Consider the following 22,836-nt stretch of genomic DNA (forward strand, 5'->3'; position numbering starts at 1 on the left):
AAAACACTGTTTTTCATTTAAATTTCTTTTTAAGAAAAAGCAGCTGTAACACTTAACTACAAGCCAGAAAGAGCTCTAGGGAAAATAGTCTTTTACTAATTGAGGCATATATTTAAATTTCCTCTAACAACAGATGTTGTCATGATGGTACCTTTTATACATTCCCCTAAAGCAGGCATTACTGACCTCTGATCTCATGTTCTTACCCTTTAGGAATATAATAATTAAATGCTTTTAAACAGGTAACACAAATATGATCCCTATAACAACATCCTCACCCAGACTGATCTTTGGATGAAATGCAGTTTTACAGAGATCTAGTCGTCCAGGGCTGCTAAAAGAATAAGGTGAAACAGACATGTCCTTCCAGATATTTTGTAACCTGTTCCATAACAAAGAAATCTTCACCTACAGAAAATCTCAGAGCCTCTCAAGCCAGCTCTAAGTGGAGACAGATGCAATTTGACACATACTGGGTGACAGGCCCTTCATCTGTCACAGTCCCTGACCGATCCTACAGAGCAAGTCTCTCAGTCCACGGCCTGAACACATTTTAAGAAAACTGAAGGCTTGCAAAGGTTCTGAACATGTTTGAAGCCAAAAGCTGGTCACCTCAGTGCTAGTTCTGCTCATGAGCTTCACTGCTGACAGTCAGCCTAGGCAGCAAATAAATTTTGAAGAGGGAAGTACTGAGATGATAGACACAGCTTCTTCCTACGATAGACAATAAAAAATGAGTCATGACAAGAAAATGCTTAGCAGAGGTGGCTGCTGTATATGGTCTCTTGGAGATGCTAAGGAACAATCTATTCTCAACTTCCCCTTTAAAGACAGGATTCAGGGACTCAACTTCCAGCTCTGCTGCAAGTTTCCTGAATAAGCCAAACCACTTAAACAAGATTCTCTGCACCTCACAGGTTTCTTCTTTTACACTGCACTACTGAGGCGTACTTAAATAATGTACCTTTGAGCCACTGAGCTCAAAGTGTAGATCAGCTGAGAGCAGTTAGAAGACTGTTAAGAAGCATTTAAGAATACGGGAATTTGACTCTACCCAGCAGCTCATACACCATATATCACAATCACAGATCTGTGCTCCCATGGAGATCAGTGCTCACTGATACAAATTCATTTAGAATAGAATAGAATAGAATAGAATAGAATAGAATAGAATAGAATAGAATAGAATAGAATAGAATAGAATAGAATAGAATAGAATAGAATAGAATAGAATAGAATAGAATAGAATAGACCAGGTTGGAAGAGACCTTCAAGATCATCACGTCCAACCTATCACCCAACACCACCTAATCAACTAACCCATGTAACCAAGCACCCTGTCAAGTCTCCTCCTGAACACCAGAACAAGAGACAACCCACTCAATCCTTAAAGAGCTCACACTACCTGACAAGTCTGGCTAAACTGGACAGACAGATCTACTGCCCATTTTCAGTCATAGGGAAGTGAGGCAGGGGTTTGTGAGTGGTCCAAGTTTTGGTCCAGTTTTTGGAAAACTTGAGAACTAAACCTGGGTGATACAAGCTCTGATTCTGTTCCAATGCACAAAAATATCTTTCCTCAGTTAAAAAAAAATGTGATGATAGTGTTCTGAACCATTTCTGGTGAGTGGTTTGGTTTTTTTTTTTTAGTATATAATGTGGTTCAACTGACACACATATCCTAATATGCAAGAGGTGTTCTGAGGTACAGAACCTTGGTCTGTGCCTGTGGTCACACTGTTTGCTTTAGAAGTGGTGCTGGAATCACGATCTGTATTTCTAAATTGTGTTACTTTACGACCTAGTCACCAAACAGGACAAGCTGCAGTAAGATTGGAAATAGAAAGAACACATTTTCTGGAGGCAGTGTCTGCCATAACAAGCAGTCAAAATGAGTAAACACCTGCTAGATTTTAGATGCATACTGTAGCATGATCCTTGTCAGTCATACTTTGTCTTCATATTCTTCTATATTCACATTCTTCTATACTTCAGACAGTAGCTCCATCCTCGAAATAGCACACATCATCATCTTATTCTGGGGAAGCCACAGCTTTACTTGTATTGAGACTTGTGTTAAGTTTTTTACATCTACCGTATTATTTCAATTTAAAAGCAAATACAGCAAGGACATCTGCCTCATAGCTATAAAGTCAAAATCATGTGAATAGGGGAAAACAGTGTTCACATTCTTTCCTTTAGTATCTTCATTGAGTTATGTGGGTGCAAAACTGCTCAGGATCAATGGCTCCATGCACTCTAACACCCCATCTGCATGTCAAAATGGGTGCTATCAGCAACAAGAAAATTGCCAGGTTTACATAGCTGACTTTAAAAAGTACCAACTTATATTTTTTGTAACTTGTACTAGTATTATCAGATTTCCTTTTAATTTTATTGGAAAGCCTGTGAGATGAGTCAGTAAGTTTTCTCTGTCTTTTCAGTTGCAGCTCATGACCTTACTGAACAACAGAATTCCTCGATGAAAGCAATACAGTGAAGGCAAACGCCGCTGGTGTTGCCAAAGAGCAGCAGTGCTGCCACCTACGGGCAAAGTGCCGCTGCGACAGCGTTAAACACACGTTTGTGTCACTTACTGGCACAAAAGTATTCCGTGAGCTTTCACGGGGGTTCACTCAAAAGTGTGACCAAGACGGGCTTGGCAGGATGCAGTGCTCTCTGGCCAAGCAGGTGCTGCATGCTGCTGACAGCTATGCAGGCCTTCTGCTACTGCCTTACAGATCTTAAAAGAATGGTAATGGAGTACTCTGACAGGACCAGGAAAGAGATCCTGGGAATCTCACAGGATCTGTCCAAATCTGTCAAAAGCATGACTTATGAATAAATTTGCTCTTAACCTTAAAGCAGGTGTGCTTTTGGAATTAAATATTTTTTCCCATTTACTGGAAATTATGAGTAATAAGGGATCCTCCTGGCAATGTACAGTAACCAGTTTTATGAAACACTGTGAGCAGCTGAATCTAATTGGGCTGGGATATATTTAGTGCAAGACATTCCCTGTAAACTGGTTTCTCTTGTCAAGTATGTTGCAAATTTATCTGCAGAATGAGGACTGGAGAGAGCATCACATATCTCAGCATAGTGATCCTGATCATTGCATATCAAGGAATGTGAATCATAAAATTATTAATCTGAATAGGCTCAAGCCTGTGGTGTGCTGTTCCACACATACCTTAGCCTTCAGGCCTATGCTGAGCTGTAAATATCTCTTAATTGAAGAATAAATGTGTTCTGTAGTACCATACAGGTACAGTTTTTCTTGTCTTGGTCAATTATTTAATGCACACTAGGAATAACAGAACTCCATACTTCATTCATGCTTCTCCAGGCCCAAATAGCACAGAGCAATTAATGTCAAACCACAGAACCAAAGAATAGCTGAGATTAAAAGGAACCTCTGGAGAGCATCTGGTGTAAACCCCCAACTCAGAGCAGTGACATCTAGAGCTCAGGATTTTGTTCATTTGGGTTTTGAGTATTTCAAAGGTGGAAGCTCCATGACCTGTCAAGGCAACCTGTTCTAACATTTGACCATAAAACTTTTTTTTTTCTGTTGTTTAAATAAAATTTCCTGTATTTCAATTTGTGTCCACTGCATCTTGTCCTAGCACTGGATGCAACTATGAGAAATCTGTTTCTGTCCATGTAAGAAGCTTCAAGAAGCTCACTCAGCCCCAACTCTTATATAAGGTGTGAGCAGATTGACTATGCTTAATCTGGTGGCCAGACTGAAGGATGAGGTTGCTAGCCTTAGAAATATAAGGGAATGTAGGAAAGAGATGAACCAGAGGAGGAAGGAGATGGACCAAAGGAGGAAAGAGATGAACCAGAAGAGGAAAGAGTTGAATCAGAGTAAGCAGGCTCTGCAGGCTCCCCTAGCAGAGGCTGGTTATTCAAAAAGCAGAGGGGAATGGATGCAGGTTCCTCTGAAAAGACGCAAAGTTAAACCTCCTTGCCTCCCCTCACCTTCCCCGCTGCTCTTGGAAAACAGGTATGGAGCACTGGAGATCAAGGGTGAGGTGGTCCTGACGCTGGAGGACACACCATCTGGGCTTCTCCCTGAGTTTAAACAGCCTAAGGTTAAACTCAGACCCACCACTGGCTAAGGCTGAGCCAGTGTCTCTGTGATCACATTTAAGAAGGGAAAATCTGTTGTGTGAGTTAATTTTGGGAGTTCTTTTGCTTGGCAGAGGAGTGGGACATAAGAGAGACCACAATGTGGACACAAGAGGTCAGTGAGGAAGGAGGTGGGGAGGTACACCCAAACAGTCATTCCTCTTCAGCACATGGTGAGATAGCAGACTGAAAGCCCTTGCAGCCCCTACAGATCAAGGGTGGGGCAGAATCCTGCCTGCAGCCTGTGAAGGGCCCCATGCTGGAGGATGGCACTGATGTCTGTGACTCTGTTACTGGGAGGAACACAGCCCTCAAAAGAGACTCCCATTGGTGGGAGAAGTTCCGGGAGAACTGTCTCATGTGCGAGGGACACCATGTTGCAACAGGGGAAGTCTGTGAGTTTTCCCCATGAGGAGGGAGTGGTTAAAATAACATGGAATGGACTGGGACTAACCACAGTCTCCATTCCCTGTCCTGCAGGGAGGAGGCAGATAAACTGGAACCAGTTGTATTTGTCACTATTCTACTCTGATTCAGTTGGTGAATAGGTGTTGCTTTTATTGTTTAAATTAAATTGATTTTGTTTCTCCCAGTTGAGTCTGTCTTTTGCCTGTGACCATAATCAGTGAGTGTGCACTCCCTGTCCTTAGTGTTGACTTTAAAGGCTTTTTCTGTATTTTTTCCTCCTCATTCCACCAGAGGGCTACAAGAGTGAGTGGATGTGTTGCTGGTTTAAACCACAATCCTCCTCTCCACACTAAACAGCCACAGCTCTCTCTGATTCTTCTTATGCAACAGAAATTCCAGTCTCTTAACCATCTCAGTGGCCTTAATACTAATGACAATGCTGAATCAGAGAGGTCAAGATTCACTCCAACAGCTGCATGTCTATTGAAATTAGGATATAGTTTTTGGTACCTAACAGGATGACAGACTTGCTGGTTTAATATCGCTTTTGCACTGAGCCAAGGCCTGAGAAGCCAACACAGGAGTTTAAGAGAGAGAAGATGCAGTCTGGATTACCTCTTAGATGTCAGTCTCAAAGATCTTCCAGTGGTAAGCTTCACTTTTTATTTAGCCTTAACTCTTTGTTGTCTTTGTGTAGCTGAGTTCTGTAGGTATCTCCCTCCCATGGGGATTAGGTGGCTGTTCTGAATTCATTGCCCTTTCTGCACAGCACTTAATACAAATGCATGCCTGGGGGACAGTGAACTTTTTGAGATCCTGCTCTGAAATTTACAGCTATTTAGCTTTCTCATTAAACCATTCAAAAACAGCCCCCAAAAACTAGCTAAAATGCCCAAGAGCAGTATACCCTCAACCAGGCGACAGAGACACAATGGGGACTATACAGTAGCTGTCTAGCACCCCAGCTCATTAAACAACCTAGCAATTAAGAAAAGTTGCCTGAGCTCCCTCCCCTCCCTGCATTTGTTATCTTGAGAGATGACAATTCCTACTCCTCCTTCCTGTTCAACCTTCTTGGAAAGGCACAGTAGTGATTGTAGGCTTTCTCTTCCCATCTCATTGCTACATAAAAGCTCCTAACTATTTCTCTTCATTCAGAGTTGAAGTAGATTTAACTCCAGGAAAGCACCAGCTGCAGTACCTCTTGGCCCATTCAGCGCACCTATCAATAGCTCTCATGGCAGAAATGGCATGCTGTGAGCTTACTTCATGCCAGCATCCCTGGATGAGTGACAAAGACACCATGGGAAATAATGAACATTAGGGAAATGTAACCATAGCAACAGTAACATTCACAAAACCAGCCCTGACCATAAGTGCAAGGAAACTGGTGTTATTGTACACGTGAAATTGCTGGTAAAGAAAGATCTTGGATTTTTTTTGGAATCAACTTTTAGTAGTTAAAAGAAATGAAAAGTTAATTTATTTAACTTGGGATTGCACTACACATATCTTTTCCTAGATTCCTCTTTTCATCATGTCTATAAATGACAGTAACACAAGTTCATGAGCAATATATTGCCTCATTTTTTTATCTGCAATTTTATTGTCTTACCATAATATGCATGAATCACAGGTAATGCCTGCAACGTGTTGAGCAAGTACTCAAGGAAAAGACAATACAAAGCATAAAATATTCTTCATGCTTGCACTGTTCAGTTATCACACATTAACCTCCACAAATGTGTGTGAGTTATGTACAGGTAGCAAACATCTATCTCTATTGTTAAGAAATTTGTGCTACTTCAATGAAGGTAAATATTGCACTTGATTGTGAGCTGTTTCTGTTTCGTGTGATTGTCCCCTGAAAAGACTAGGATTCTGCTAGTGTATCATCTGAACAGGAAGGATGAAAAGAAGTGGTTATTTCACAGATAGAAATTCGCTTTAGTATCACCTCACTTCAACCACTTAGCATAGATTGAGCATCATCCCTTTTGGGTGACAGCAATTTTAGATCAAAAGATCTATAACTATTCCCATAATTAGAATCCAGACAAAACCTGAGATGCCAGCAGCAGTGGGATGACCACACCACTCAGCTCCATACAAATGCTCAACCGCTTCAGAGTAACATTGCTCTAGGCAACAGCAGGTCCTTCCAGAGCACTCCATGGCAGCTCCTGCTGAGATTTTCAATCTCATGGAGACCTCTCCACCTACTGCCCTTCTCATCAACATTCACTTAGATCCCTAGCTAAGAGTGTGGCTGGCTGCTGGGTTATGTTCTTCTGCTAGACTTTGGCAGCAGCTCAAAAGGCCAGGTTCAATTATCCAAGGAGTCCTCCTGGGGACTTACATAACACTGGTTTGAGTTCTGTCAAAGGATCTAGTGAAACTTAACTATTTCCTGGTAGTTCTGAGAAGAACATTGAATAAGATGGGAATATTACCAAGAAACACATATGTTAAAAATATCCATTAAATGGAACTTTTCTTTCTTCCTCCTTGTCAACAGCTCTCTGTTCTTAGTTGAACAGCTTACAGGAAAGAGGTTTGCACACCCCTCTTCTGGTTGTGCACTTTGACACAAAGTGCAGCTGGATACCTCCAGGTGGTCAGGACCGCACTGGTCAATGGCCTGTAGCCAGCTGAAGTGATTACAGCATTGAACAGGGAAGAAAAAAGTTTATCAGAGCTGCTATTCTCTGCAGCTTCAGTCCAAGTTGCCTCAAAATCATTACACAGATTGGCTCCCTGAGAAGTCTTGAAAAGGAATCTTTATTGGAATAGACAAAAAAGTTGCTTACGACAACCTAGGTTACCACTTAGCTTCTCTAGGACTGCACCACACTGCTGCTGATAGATAAAGCTGGTCCTTACTCAAAGCGCATTTGGTCTCATTTACTTGTCGCCTCATTACCAATGCAAAATTGGCAAAGTTTAATCACACCCTCATCTCTTCTTTTTCCAGCATTAACACAAAAATTATCTGGGAGAAAACTGGCAGGACTGGGAAGGGCATTTGCATTGCTATGGGTGCTTTCACCAGCCTGCAATGCCATAGGAGCAGGCTGGTGATGTATGCAGGCTGCCAACAAATTATTCAGGAAATGGGCCAGGCTTGGAGAATCCCCTCCTTTCCTTAGCTCCTTGCAATAATATCCTCTTTTCTTTGTTCTTAACCTCTGCCAAATCACAGAACAATCTACACTACAACAAGACATTTGTTCACTCCTCAATCTAAGGCACAGTAATGTGAGTGTTTTTGTGCAAGTAGACAGGTACGTAAGACTGCTCTCTACACAACAGAATCAAATACACTCAACTAAGCACCTGTTTACAGCTATTTTCTGTGGGGATTTTGCCTTCATTCCTGTCTGCGCTTTGTGCAGATGCCGTGTGTGTGATGGTGAACATGGCTATCTCTCGAAGTATGAATTTAACAGTTTATCATTATGTCATAACAGTACTCTGATCATTTCAGGATCAGCAGTACTATTTCTGATCCAGTATTAGTCAGGAAAGGTAAAATAATGGGCTTACACAATACCAGACTCCAAAGATTCCATATACACTTCTACAGTAAAGTCCTACAGTCTGTCTAAGTAGCTTTAGGCTCATGCCCTGTGCTCACCCTGTCTATGTAAATATCCACTAACTAGACAAGATTTCAGTAAGGGTCCCATCTTTTTGTAGTTCTGTGTTAGCATGAACATGAGGCTAGAGTTAGCAGAGTACTGGCAGGAAGGATGGCAACAATGGCTTGTCAGAGGCGAAAATCACCCTGTGAGGATATATGTGACAGACCCACTGAAGTGAATTAGGTCACCTAGTGCTGTCATAAGCAATAGAACCAGAGCTTATACAGTGGCAAGCAGCCTCCTATATATAGGTCTTTGGACAATTGGCTCTGATAATAAGGTTACCAGCAGTGATACTACATGCTGTGACATCATGACAAAGATGAAGTGGCAAGGGAAGGGAGACAGAGATTTGACGAGCTCATGGCCTGCAACCTGAATCCCTATAGGGAAAATCTTTCTCTTAGGCAGTTAAGAGGATGGATTTGGACATGATGGATTTCACCCTGAAAGACCACCCTGCTTTGTCCAGTAACTTAACTTTTTCTTAGCAAAGGATGAAAAGTTAAATAGGCTGCAGCCATAGGGTTTGATTGTTTAAACTTACCAGTGACTTCTTCAAGAAGTGCTCTGTATCCACATTCTGGATTCACAGTAGTAGCTGAATCTGTGGTGTAGCCTTCACAAATGATTATGAAAACTTTGACTATCATTTTACTGATTTTCTCCTTCTACATCCATACTTTCCCATAAAAAATCTGAAAAGGGGATGAAAGAGAAAAGAAGACCAATTGGTAACATTTCACTTTACCCAATATCAAAGGCCTTGCAAAGCCCTTGGCAAATGCAAGGAATTATCTGTCTTTCAGAGGGTATCTTGCTTGAATATCTGAAAGACACTGGAAGAAAAATTTGTGGGTTATTCCTTGCTTCATCTTATGAAGCTTAAAAAATGTTATACACAGCTAGACCCCAAAAGTGCACTTGGAAAAATGAGAGGAAAGGCAATAGTGCTTATGCTTATAGGATTAAAAAGATGGGGGGGAAGGAAAAACTCATTCATGTGCATATAGATCATATGAGATAACTGATCCAAACTTCAAGCAAACACTTCCCTCTTTCCTTACCAGAATTCTCATTAATATAGCATTAATTCTACCTTTCCCTTCACTGATGTTTTGTGCCCACTGTCAGAACCAGACCTAATCCAAATTCAGGGCAAACATATCTAACTAACTGCTCACAAGTGGGCTGCTGAACACACCCACAATGGTACTTTCCAGGCTATAGGCATATATGTGCTTTGTGCCAAGTTTAAACTTCCTGCATCTGGGAAGGAATAAAAAACTGCACCAGTACAGGTTAGGAGGCAATATTCTAGAGAGCAGCCCTGTGGAGAAGGACCAGGGAGACCTGGTGGACAACAAGTTATTTATGGGACAGCAATGTGCCCTTGTGGCCAAGAGGGCCAATGGTATCCTGGGGTGCATTATGAGGAGTCTGTCCGTCAGATAGAGGGAGGTTCTTCTCCCCCTCTACTCTGCCCTGGTGAGACCTCACCTGGAGTATTGCATCCAGTTTTGGGCTCCCCAGTTCAAGAGTGACAAGGATCTGCTGGATAGAGTCCAACAGAGCTATCAGGATGATTAAGGAACTGGAGCACATTCCCTGAGAGAACTGGAGCTTTTCAGTCTGCAGAAGACTGAGAGGGAATTTAATAGATGTTTATAAATATCTGAGGGCTGGGTGTCAAGAGGGAGGGGACAGGCTCTTCTCAGTTGCACCCTGTGATAGGACAAGGGACAGTGGATATAAACTACAGCACAGGAGGTTCCAGCTCAACATGAGGAGGAACTTCTTTACTGTTCACTGGAACAGGCTCCCCAAGGAGGTTGTGGGGTCTCCTCCTCTGGAGACTTTCAAGACCCATCTGGATGCATTCCCATGTGACCTGCAATGGATTTTATGGTGCTGCTCTGGCAGGGGGGTTGGACTGGATTTCTGGAGGTCCCTTCCAACCCCAACACCCTGCGATTCTGTAAACATGGTGAAGATTGGTTGTATCACAGGGGCCTAGGATAGCATGATGAGAAAATGTGACCTGCCTCACTTGCTTTTTACACTGACATTCTGACTAAGCTCATAAAAAAAGATGACATTTATATGCTTGCAAAAGCCCAATGCCAAATTCTTCATGTTCCAGGTTTGTTATGTCCCATCAGGATTTCAAGCCCTTTAATCTCTAAACTGTACAGTGTTCAGTATGCATCATTATAGCACGTTTTCATTTTGAACTCTTGTGATCCTGAACACAAAATCAATAGAAATTTTTGTGTATTGTTTTGAGGGGAACCTTTTTAAAATTTGTTTTTATAAGTTGGGAGTGAGGATCACAAAGGGCTTGTCATCCTTCCAGTTCCCACCAGATGTCACCAAGCTCTCAATAAAGAGTGTCTGGAGTCAGTCTTCCGCTTCAGTACCAATCCTATGCAGTATCTTTGCCTTTGAAAGAGAACAGGGTGAAATAGCAAATGCAAGGAGCTGAGGACAGAGCCTTTCCTTGTATCGATAGATGAAACATTGCTGAATCGCTGCAGAGCCAAAGTTGCTATGATTTCACTGCTGTTGGATAGTTTAATCTCAAAGGATTCATTCTCCACTTATTACTAGGGAGTATTAACATCACAGTTCTTTTGTTCTCCCCTACCTAAAACAGGGAAGAGGTATAATAACATGCACAAGAAGGAAGTTTGTGTAACTGCTTTACAGGCTACAGACTATGAGATGAAGTGGCCTGACTGAAGCTGCATAGGGAGTCATGAGCTAAATGAGGCACTAAAGAGAACTTTCCATACTCATCTTGAAAATGTCATTTAATTGTCTTGATTTTCATGGCAGGGGTTGCCTTCTGAATTTTACTGAGTTCTGAGCATAAATGCCTGAGATCTCACTACTCAAGAGGCTTTCCTCAGTGCATCCCATTGGCAGAATAGCACTCTTAAGTCTCTGCCATCAGAGGAAATGTTTAGTCTCAACGAGATTAGATACACAGACTAAGTAAAAACAATAGAAAATTACAAATATCCAAGACATATGTTTGAAAATTAAGAGGCTAAACTGTAAATTTTAATAAGATAGAAAGGAAATTCACTGTGAATCACAGACATCTCTTGTCCTGAAAGGACATTACTCCCTGAGGCCCCAGAACAAATATGAAAGGCACACATTCCACACAGTATTGCTTGGGCTGATTTGATTATGGCAGCTTGGGCTTGTTTAACACCTGTCACGAGGTGCTTCAAATCATTTCACTTCTAAGAGACTGGCAGTATTATTCTGCATTTTTTACAGACACTGAAGTATGCATTGAGACAACAATTAATTGGCTTCACTGTGAACAGAGCTGGGAAAGCAAATCTAGATCACTATAAACAAAGATGAACCCCTGGCCTACTGCTTTCTACAGCCTTGCTCTTAGGGAAGCATGGCAGCTGGTTTCTGTTGTGCCAGCACTTACAAATAACATTGTAGTGCAGAGATCTTTGTAAGAATAGCAAAGTTTGTTTCTCCTATGTAGCTGAGAATAGAGTGGACATTGTTCCCTACAGTGTACATAGCAACCAAGGGCATGCAGAAGAACCAACACAGTTTTACCTGACAAGCTGACAACAGTCACAGGATGATTCAGTTCAGGAATGCATTATTTCTGTGATGCAGCAGGTAACCCTAGAACTGTCTCCTGCCCACTGCACTTGTCAGTGCTATGTTATCCTCCTGGTCTACCAAAATAGCTTCCAGTCTAGAACTGGAATATCCTCAATGCTAAGATGTGAATTGTGTCTGAGAGTTGTGTATATATTTTCAAAATAGTTTGTGACTGCAGGCAGAACACAAACAAACCATGATTGCATGGTTCCAAATTCTGCTTCCTGAAGAGCAGCAGGGGAGCCACAGTTCTAGGCTGTTTCCTCTCCACTGTTTTTCCCTACATCAACAAAAGTGATCTATACAGTTATCCCAAATGCCTTCTCTTCTGGGAAATTCTCTTTTCCTCATCTGGGACAATAACTAAATGCAATATTGGCATTTCCAGTGTTTTGTTTTCTGACAGATTGATAGTTTCCCTTCCCATCTCAAAATCTTGCTTGGACAAGTGCACAGAACAAACCAACATTCAAAAGGCAAGGTGGACATTGTAACCCCTCTCCTAGTACAGAATCACATTACCTTTCTTTTTTCCCTTCCATCAGCATTCATTGTCATGCATGCCCATGAAAAGCACTACTTAGGAATACCTGAACAGGAACTTCCTATGGGATTGTGAGCACAAACTGCTGACACTCAAAGAACTCTACTTCTCTCTTCCACTAAATACAAACATTATCACAACTGAAAGTGCATTTCCTTACACACCAGCCATCCTTGATCAGTTGGTCGTGCAGTCTGTATTATTGAATGTCCACTGCTTGGGGTACCCAACCCAGCTAGACTTAGTAATTCTAATAGCTGGCAGCTCTCTAGTAGCTACTTGAGTTGTAATCACATTCACAACTACAATATCATTGTAAAATTTAAAGGCCATGTGAACATTTTGCCTGCTAATTGTTTTGTAACTAGTGGGAAATTTTCCACCTTCAGGGCCATTGGATGGAATTCAAGACATAAAGCAGAAGGGAGAAAGAAAGAAGACAGAAAGGAAGACAGACAGAAGGAAAGAAGGAAAGGAAAGAAGGAAAGGAAGGAAAGGAAAGAAGGAAATGAAAGAAAGGAAAGAAGGTAAAGAAAGAAAAGGGAGGAAGGAAGAAAGAAAGAGAGAAAGAGAGAAAGAAAGAGAGAAAGAGAGAAAGAAAGAGAAAAAGAAAGAAAAAGAAAGAAAGAAAGAAAGAAAGAAAGAAAGAAAGAAAGAAAGAAAGAAAGAAAGAAAGAAAGAAAGAAAGAAAGAAAGAAAAAGAAAGAAAGAAAGAAAGAAAGAAAGAAAGAAAGAAAGAAAGAAAGAAAGAAAGAAAGAAAGAAAGAAAGAAAGAAAGAGAAAGAAAGAAAGAGAGAAAGAAAGAGAAAAAGAAAGAAAAAGAAAGAAAGAAAGAAAGAAAGAAAGAAAGAAAGAAAGAAAGAAAGAAAGAAAGAAAGAAAGAAAGAAAGAAAGAAAGAAAGAAAGAAAGAAAGAAAGAAAGAAAGAAAGAAAAAGAAAGAAAGAAAGAAAGAAAGAAAGAAATCAACAATGACTTTCAAAATGTATTTGAAAATCCAAAACTTTTTTTGGCTTCTCAAAATCTAGACAAAACAGCAGAGGCCTCCAGGAAGAATTCTTGTTTGCAAGCAGTTCAATAAGCAATTTGAGCCAGGGATTACTTTAATTCCTCTCTTAAAAAAAAGATTCCTTAGAGGGCTGTTAATCTTGAACTAAAATAATGTTGAAGTCAATCTTGAATTGAATAATCTTTAATTGAAGTAACAAAATATTAACAGAGAGGAAATAATTTCCAATATCACTGCCATGTTGTGCTCCCAGAAATAGGTGCACATACCACGGCTTAAGGTTTAATAACTATGGTCATGCTGTACAGAGGCAGCCCTACATTTCTGGTCCTTCTACAGAGCAAAACAGCACATCATCTTGAGAAAGCACATAGGGCTATCTGGCTCCTTAGCCGCATCAATGGTCCTTGCTTGCCTGTGTTTACTTTCTTGACTAAGAACCAATTCTCACAGCTGATCATCAAAATCTCCCTGTAGTGAAGGTTTGTGGTTTCTCCCAGTCATGCACTCCCTAAAGGCATAGTTCCATTCCAGCCTGTGCTTAAAAAATTGCTGATGGAAAATATTTCCACACCCAGTGACTAATCACTTGCTCCCTCAGAAGTAAAATATTGTTTTCATTATGAATACACTACCTTTTAACTGTTAGTTTCAAGGAATGGCAGAAAGACCTAAAAGGGACAAGGGAGTTCCTGTATTACCCACAGTACTGCTTTTATTATGTTTTTGCCTGTTAGACCCTGCTTTTAAGTAGCCGGTAATTAGGGTTTAAACCCCAGTTTGGTTTCCTGCTGGATCATGTCTGAAAATCTAGAGTATGACAAATAATAATTTGTCATGATTCACTGAACTTCCTAGAACTCCCTATATTCCCTGTAAGTTTCAGCACTGTTGGCATCAAATGCCTGAAAAGAATGGAGGCTATAAAGTTAATTTGAAAATGAGGATTCCTTTTCCAGTGAGGTGCTGGGTTGGTGTTACAGTTGGTTTAGATAGCACATTCAGATTTTCTTCCTCAGGTTTTCAAGGAAAAAAGACAAGAACACACCAAAACCCAAACACAAGTGTTGTAAGACTTTCCTTTAGAGCACAAGACTTAGTGACACTGATAACTGCTACGTAGTTCCAAACAGAACTGCACATATGTCATGGTTTGTAGGAAATGTCTTGCTGGCACCCTCAACCATCAAAAAAGAAAAAGATACAGATATAAATACGAACTACAATTATGTTCTTGGAAGGAAACATTACAAGTGATCAGGTAAGAAAGAGGCCACAGTGCTCTTCAGAAGGCTCCTAAATTTGGATTATGGATGGCATTGTGGGACATACATAATCCAATTTCAACATAGTAGTTGTGCCAGGGGAGGTTTAGGCTGGATGTTAGGAAGAAGCTCTTCGCAGAAAGAGTGATTGGTCATTGGAATGTGCTGCCCAGGGAGGTGGTGGAGTTACCAACACTGGAGGTGTGTAAGAAGAGACTGGATGGGGTGTTTGGTGCCACAGTTTAGTTGATTAGATGGTGTTGGGTGATAGGTTGGACTTGGTGATCATGAAGGTCTTTTCCAAACTGGTTAATTCTAAAACTTCTAAAACTTCTAGTTGTGACCATCTGAAATGATCTGCACAACATCTTGGAGAGTTAAATCTCTTTACTCAGATCCACAGTTGAGGTGTGAAGAATTATATATATTTTAGGGAAACACTGCTGCTTTGTTCCTTCTTAGTTTCTCATCATTTGAGATTATTAAAAGCCAGAATCTCATGGACCACATTTCTGTCCCAATCTTAGCCCAGCTGCCTCTTCACAAAGTATAGTGAGCTCTCATAGGCCGTCAGTTGTCCATCTAATCCAAACAAGATGACTCCAATCAGGACATCTGGTAAGCTAAAAGTAGGCACCGTGTTAGAAGTGAGAAAGGCAAAGTTGAGAAATTAAGTCATTTGGTTCCTGAGCACAGCTGTCTGCTTTCACATCCCCAAGAGGAGTAGGGCTTGGGGGAGGGGAACAAATTGCTTGTTTCTAACTGTCCTTATTAACTAGACATTTCATTTAAATTGTACTTAGCACCTGCCTCCAATTACCTAACTTCAAGGCCTGTGCGTGACAGAAGCTGGAGCTCTGATTAAATCCATGCTTCATACTAGTAAGCCATTGAGCCAAATCAAGGCTCACTGCTCCTTTGAAGGAGATCATTTGTCTTCATTTAAATTGGCCATACTTGATTGCCTTGACAGGAGCTTCTCCCTGCAAAATAATAAGGTCTGTTATTGTTGAGAGGTAAAATAATGTATTGCAATCCCCTAGAGAGTGATGTGTATTTATTAATGCTCTCACAAATTACTGTACCCTGATTAACATGTGACTGTGACAGGAAGCGTGGCGTGCTGCTCATCATGGCCATTCATGCAGGTCACTGTCTCTCTAAAGATCATTAGACAGTAACAAAACGTAAGGAAGCTGCCTCCTGCCCATTAATGGTGCCTTAGGTCTGTCAGGGCGTGATGGACAAAGACTTAGCCAGGTTGTGAAAATACAACTAATCAGGTCCTAATCTTCAGTCCAAATACAGAAGAGTACACAGAAGTCATATTTTTTTACTAACAATATAACTATAGTACTTCATATTTTCACCCCTGTGAACTTGAATCTTATACTTCTCATTGACAGATTTGAAAGTGTTTTACAAAGGAGACACAGCTCCAGTAGTGGGGAAATAGACAAAGAGGAAATCTATAAATTGACTTGGTCACTATCACCTGGGAAGCCAGGGAAAAAACAAAACAAAAAATGAAACAAACAAGCAAAAAACCCCACCCACCTAACAAAACAAAACAAAACAACATAAAAAAAACCAAACAAAAAAAACCCCACAACAACCCAGGTGCAGAATTCATGTCTTTTGAACCACAGCCCCACCATTTGACACACTGGAAACTATAAACCCTAGTGCAGTTTTGTGACAGTCAAAATCAAACTAGAATTAGTGTAAAGTGTTCTTCCACACTGATATCATAAGTAAATAATCTCCAGAGGTGCTTTTCATGGACGGCAGGAAACATAAGGAGATTTAGAACTATGTAAGTAGTAATACCTACTGCAGTGGGGCAGTTTGCTGGCCCATCTCTGAGTTCCAGTCCTGGGTCTCTTTTGTTCACCTCTCTGAAATTCAGAGGTTCTAGTTTGGGACAACAGCCAGTTGTGGCTAAGATAAGCTCATTCCAAGCCCTGGCATTAAGGTAATTTTCAGCATGCCACTGTGCCAGTTCACTTTGTGAGGGAAAAAGGCAGCAGATAAGCACTTCTTAGTGCCCAGATGAGAAAATGGGGTTTTGTCTGAATAGCTGCTCTCATCTGTATTATCAAACTTATTCAGAAGAGTTCAAATAGGGACACTTGGTTCAGATCATTATAAACAATGGCTATATAGTGTGGGCAGAAGTTGAAAGAAGGCTGAACTTTAGAGCAAACTCAAAAGGGATTTTCTATTGAAGATTTTAGTGTGTAGCCAGTTCCAGCTGTTTCTGTTATATTCCTGAATAAGAACAGTCTATGATCAATGGCAATGGCTTCAAAGTATAGAAGATTAGAGTTAGATTGGATATTAGGAACAGGTTCTTTACTATGAGGTGGTGGAACACTGGAGCAGATTGCCCAGGGAGGTGGCTGGAGCTTCATCCCTGGAGATATTCAAAGTGAGGTTCGAGAGGGCTCTGGGCAAACTGATCTATGCAAACAGTTGAGGATGCCCCTGCTTACTGCAGAGGGGATTGGACTAGATGACCTTCGGAGAACCCTTCCAATCCAGACCATTCTATGATCATATTATTATTTCTTCCTAAGTGCATAGCCAAAATGAATTGTTGATGCAGTGACAGAATCTTGCAAAAATTCTAAACAGATTTATGCTTGGAGTGCTCTAAAACAGAGATTGGAACTTTCCAAGCAGACAAGCTTCAAGCCGTTTACAAAGACCTGTTGGGTAACTGCAACAGTGTCCACTGAGTGAGTAGAGCCCAATATCCTCCGAATGATGACAGTGAGGGACATTGCAGAGCATGTGAGAATTTGGTTATGGAAAACGTGTCCTCAGTCTCATAGTAGGACTTGCTCTGATGTAAGACATGGCTTTCAAGGAGAACCATTGTATGGCCTCTGTAAGATATTAATTTGGACTGTAATCGAAGAAAGCACTTGGCTGCAAAACACTTCATTTAGTCTGTCTCAGCTCTATCTCTATAGCTGAGAGATGCTCAGAAAAAGAAAAGCTGCAGTAGCCTGCAAGCTGGATGAACTGTGCTTGCAGGCTGAAACTCCATCTTGTTCTAAGCTTTGGATCACTTTGGTTTTGGCAAGTCTTCCCAATTCTTTAAATACACACTTAAACTGTTTACAACTGATTTGCTAGTGACATTAGCCAGATGAAGAAGAGCAGAGTATGTGACCTTAAAATTCTTCAAATGTCTCTTTAAAGTCTCTTCCATAAAGATCTCTACAAAACATTGGGCAGTGTTTAGACAGCTAAAATGTCCCCACACTTGTTTTAAGTATCCCACTGTCAGTTCACAGAGTCTGAGTTGGCCACAGCTATCCCTTCTAAACTGACTCTAATTCATTAAGCCTAGCAGCTCAGAAACTTTTACTTTTGATTATCAAATAGCATGTCACACTGGCCGTGAAAGTAGCCAACACTATAACTACTGTTTATTATACAGACCCTTACTGTTTAACTCTCACCTTGTACATCCTTGTATATCACTTAATTCTTGCTTCATGAGTTGCATTTAGATGCCATAGAGAACTATTTGCAGCATTTCCAGTGGAAGAGTTTCATTGTTACCTACTGACTTCAACAATGTAAGTAACATTTGAAAAATATTCAAGGGTGGAAATCACATTCCACAATTCCAACTATTTAATTAATGAGTTTTGACTTGATATGTGTATTCATGTCATCCATCTTATGCATCACAAACACCTGTGTCAGATACATGAAATAAATTAAGGTCTTATAGGGCACATTTCTTGTCCTGCAGTGAAGTTTTCTCTAATTTTCTGCCTCTGTGAGTTTTTAAAGTGAAATCTAAGTATCACCCAGGGATCTAGGCTACAGAGCAAAGTTCAATCACAAATCATGCATGTGAACATTCTTCTGCTCTACATCGTATCAGTAGAAGTGGTGTGAGAAGGCATATCTGAAAGCACATACAGAAAAGAATATACACTTCATCCTCATACTGTATTTTAGTCTGCCACCAGAGCGCTCTGACTTGAGACAAGTCAAACTGACAGGACAGCAAGAAGTGAGCAAAGTCTGACTCACACGTGGCCTGTTAGTGCCTTACTGAGAGTAAGCTCTGTGCTTTCACACACTGGCAGGTTTCCTCATAACTCCTCACACGCAAAGTAAAGCCTGTCATCTCTCTTAATGTGTGTCTGAGAACATCAGCCACTTATCAGAAGCCGGGTGATCTGGCAGAGGCATGTTCCTTGGGATGCAACAATCAGGTGGCTTTGATCATGCCTATGCCATTAAAAATGGGGTAGTGCAGCACATCCTGTCTCTCTACACCACAGAATTCTGTATTTCTCCAATCTGACCTTGAAGTCTTTAATTAGTCCATTACACTAACCCTCTGTCATTTCCTCTCAGTTCAGGAATCCTTTGGTATCCTGCTCTGCTTATCTCCAAGGCAAATATGAATAAGGGTCTTGATTAGAAAAATAGTGCGGAAAACAGATGTGAAGGGCTGCAAAATGTATACATTATGAATAGTACTTCAATAACAGCTTTAATCCCTTAATGAGGGCACTTTGTCTGGGTAAGGGAAGATAGATTGAGAGATTTTGTTGCTACAGAAACCCAAAGAATGCTCTTAAACTAACAAACATAACCAGCACCATGACACATTCTTACTTATCTTTGTACTCATGAAACTTAGACTAATTTGCACATGTTTTCAGAAATACCATTTTCATTTTCATGCAAAGGTCCTCTTGCATATATTAATTTATTTATTAATTACTTTACCAGTCACTTATAGTGACTTTAACAATGTAGAGGGAGAGAGGTAAATTGGCAGACAGTTGAGATCCACACACCTTTGTTGAGCTTTTGGGCGATATTTTTTGTCATCTGCTCCCAGAAGTTGCCATGCGCTGGCTCAATTCTGTGTTTGGAAAGCCCTCATGCTGTGTAGATTTGTTTGGGAAAGTTTGCACATACCCAGTAACCAAAGCAGTACATTCTAAGAAGTTGATGGTCTGTCACTACATCATTTCCCAGAGTTCTGGAGGATGCCTGGCAATCCTGTAGCACATCTAGGCCCTTCTAGCAAGCAAGTCAGATTCCTGTCCGTGATCAGAAGTAGCATGCAAGAGTCGTGTCTTGTGGTATTATGGCATTTCTGTCTCCAGACTCAGATGGAAACCAGACATGAAACAACATATTATTCCAGTAGCTGAGGCACTCCAAAGGTTTGTGTTTATTTGGTACTAAAATGGTGGGAGGAAAGTGGGGAGAGAGAAGGAGGGTAGGCACAATTTTTCTCGGTTCCCACCTTGCCTTGGGTTAGAGTGTCCTGGTTTGAGGCCAGGCAGACCCTCTCTTGCCCTTGAAAGGGGCAAAATAATTACACTCACACAAATGGATTGCAGAAGTGATGGAAAGTTTAAATGGAAAAGCAATTAGTGTTTCACAGAAAACTACAAGCATAGGGACAAAAGAAACTCAAAGCATGCAGAGTCTCCTACAGCATACCCAAAAGCCTCCCAACACTTCCCTTCTCCCCACATGAGGGTATACCCAAAACCCCAAGGGGTCTTTCTTGCCCCCCACCCCCCACTCCGATGCTAGACTAGTCTCAGCAGGCCTGGTCTGAGACTGCCTCTCCCCCTTCTCCTCCTGGCATTTGGACTAGCCAGGCCTAAGATGTCTTGAGATACTCCTCCACCATTACCCGATAGGGAGCATCTCCCATGGGAGTAGAGAGGGAAGAAAGAGGAAGAGAAAGACTTTGCAGATAGATTTATTTGGTGCAGCACATTATGGGTATGAAATACGCAGCTTCCTGTGTCCACCTACGGGGCTGAACACTCAGGGCACTGGAGGTGTAGCTTATGTGGCAGCAACAGGAGGCACCCAGCCTAAACTGCCACATAGAGTTAAATGTTTGCATTCATTTTTTGTTTGTTTCTTAAGAACGTCTCATTTAAATTGTACGCCTAGCATATAGAACAGACTTTAGAACTACCAATGTGTGTGGCTGTTTGCTCATACTCACTCATGGCTGATGTTGTCTCACAAGTCAGTAATTGCATGCTTTTCACCTTGCAGGCAGCAGCAACCTGAACATTTGGCATACTGCTGGATAAAAGATATAAAAAATGAAGTACAAGTAGTATTTTGTGTACCAGGCTAACAGCACAAGACTGGTCTATGCACTTGTTCAGAACAGTGGGGATAAGTGAAGCACTTGTTCCTTGAACTCCAAAGTCAGAGTTAACGCTGTCCCTCTCTTCACAAGTGTTAAAGGCCAGGCATGGAAAAGATGAAGAGGTGTGCCTCAGCAGTACATTGATGAGGAACTGGTACAAGAAAAAAAGCTATCCAGAAACAAATAGTTGGTAAAATTTAGTACTGTTTTAGTATAAAAGAGAGGAAATCACAGCTGAGGCTTCTCCTTTAATGCACAATCTGCTCCCAGCCTTGCCTTTATGGTTTTGTGCCATACCATTCTCAAGATACACTGCAACCCGTGAAAACCAATCTTACATGGAAAGGGTAGGGTAAAAATTGGGAGAGTGTCTAACAGTGTTGCCTGTCTCAAGATTACAACCAAACCATCAGAATGTGTGAACACAGTCTTGGTAGGGGGCATCCAGACCATCAAAGCCAGTCTTCCACAGCTGTAGACAACCAAGCAATAACTGAGCTGGCAGATATATGCGGGCTCTTTTGCAAGATTTCCAGGACTCCCAGCTTCTGACTGGGCTAGAAAACTCCAGCCTGTGCTGTGGAGCATTAACAAAGTGCTTCAATTTCAGAATGCAGCTGGTGCTAAGGGCCATAGAGACAGCCATGAAAGAGAATCACTCTTAACAAAAAAAGGACCCTTTGAACCAAGCTTTTCCAAACTGCCAACATGAGCCACAGAATCCATCGGAACAGACACTCACTCAAGCAGAACAAAGCTGGAAAGATTGAAGTCTGCATCACTTTGGGTGAAATGCAGGCACTATCAAACAGGGAAAGGCGCTGCTATCTTCTTAGAACAAATGGTTTTATGGAATCTCTGCTGTATTATGTTTGTTATCACAACATTTGATTGTACTATGTAAATTGTCTTCCATCAGGATTTGGACTTCACCATAATGGGTGTTGTGCAGTCCCTGCATTTCAAAATTAATACACAAAACAACACAAGAGTTCTGATTTGATGGGTGTTTGCACTGGACATATATCCAAAACCTTAGTTCCAAACACTTAAGTTTATAGTAAAATTTTATCTCACTTTCTTTGAGTCTATGTGCAACCAAAAGCAAAACAGAGCTAGGATAAAACACTTACATTTATCTCACATTTGAGGACATATCTTGGCTCAGCATAACCCTTTTTATTGCTAACAGGGAGATTGCCAGTTACTACTTCAAGTGATGTTACAGCTGGCTGAACATGAGCCAGCAGTGTGCCCAGGTGGCCAAGGCAGCCAATGACAACCTGGCCTGCATCAAGAATAGTGTGGCCAGCAGGAGCAGGGAAGTAATTGTGCCCCTGTACTCAGCACTGCTTAGGCCACTGTGTCACACTTGAGTACTGTGTCCAGTTCTGGGCCCCTCAGTTTAAGGGCATTGAGAATCTTGAACGTGTCCAGAGAAGGGCAACAAGGCTGGTGAGAGGCCTTGAGCACAAGCCCTATGAGGAGTGGCTGAGGGAGCTGGGATTGTTTAGCCTGGAGAAGAGGAGGGTCAGGGGAGACCTCATTGCTCTCTACAACTGCCTGAAGGGTGGTTGTAGCCAGGAGGGGGTTGGTCTCTTCTCCCAGGCAACCGGCACCACAACAAGAGGACTCAGTGCAGTCTCAAGCTGCACCAGCGGAAGTTTAGGCTCAAGGTGAGGAGAAAGTTCTTCACCGAGAGAGTCATTAGCCATTGGAATGGGCTGCTCAGGGAGGTGGTGGAGTCACCATCCCTGGAGGTGTTCAAGAGGAGATTAGATGCAGCACTTGATGCCATGGTCTAGTAGGCATGATGTCTGTGGTGACAGGTTGGACTTGATGATCTTTGAGGTCTTTTCCAACCTTGTCAATTCTATGATTCTATATAGTCTACAGAGGTGAATTATTACAGATCTCAGATCACAGATTCAAAACAGACATTTCAACCCTGTCTATATTCTATTGTGCCGTGCTCGCCCTGGGTGTGGAAGGGAGTCTTGTTCCCTAGGCACAG

This window comes from Melanerpes formicivorus, unplaced genomic scaffold, assembly GCF_026170545.1.
Source record: "Melanerpes formicivorus ecotype bairdi unplaced genomic scaffold, bMelFor1.0.p_v2 SCAF_98, whole genome shotgun sequence".
NCBI lineage: Eukaryota > Metazoa > Chordata > Aves > Piciformes > Picidae > Melanerpes > Melanerpes formicivorus.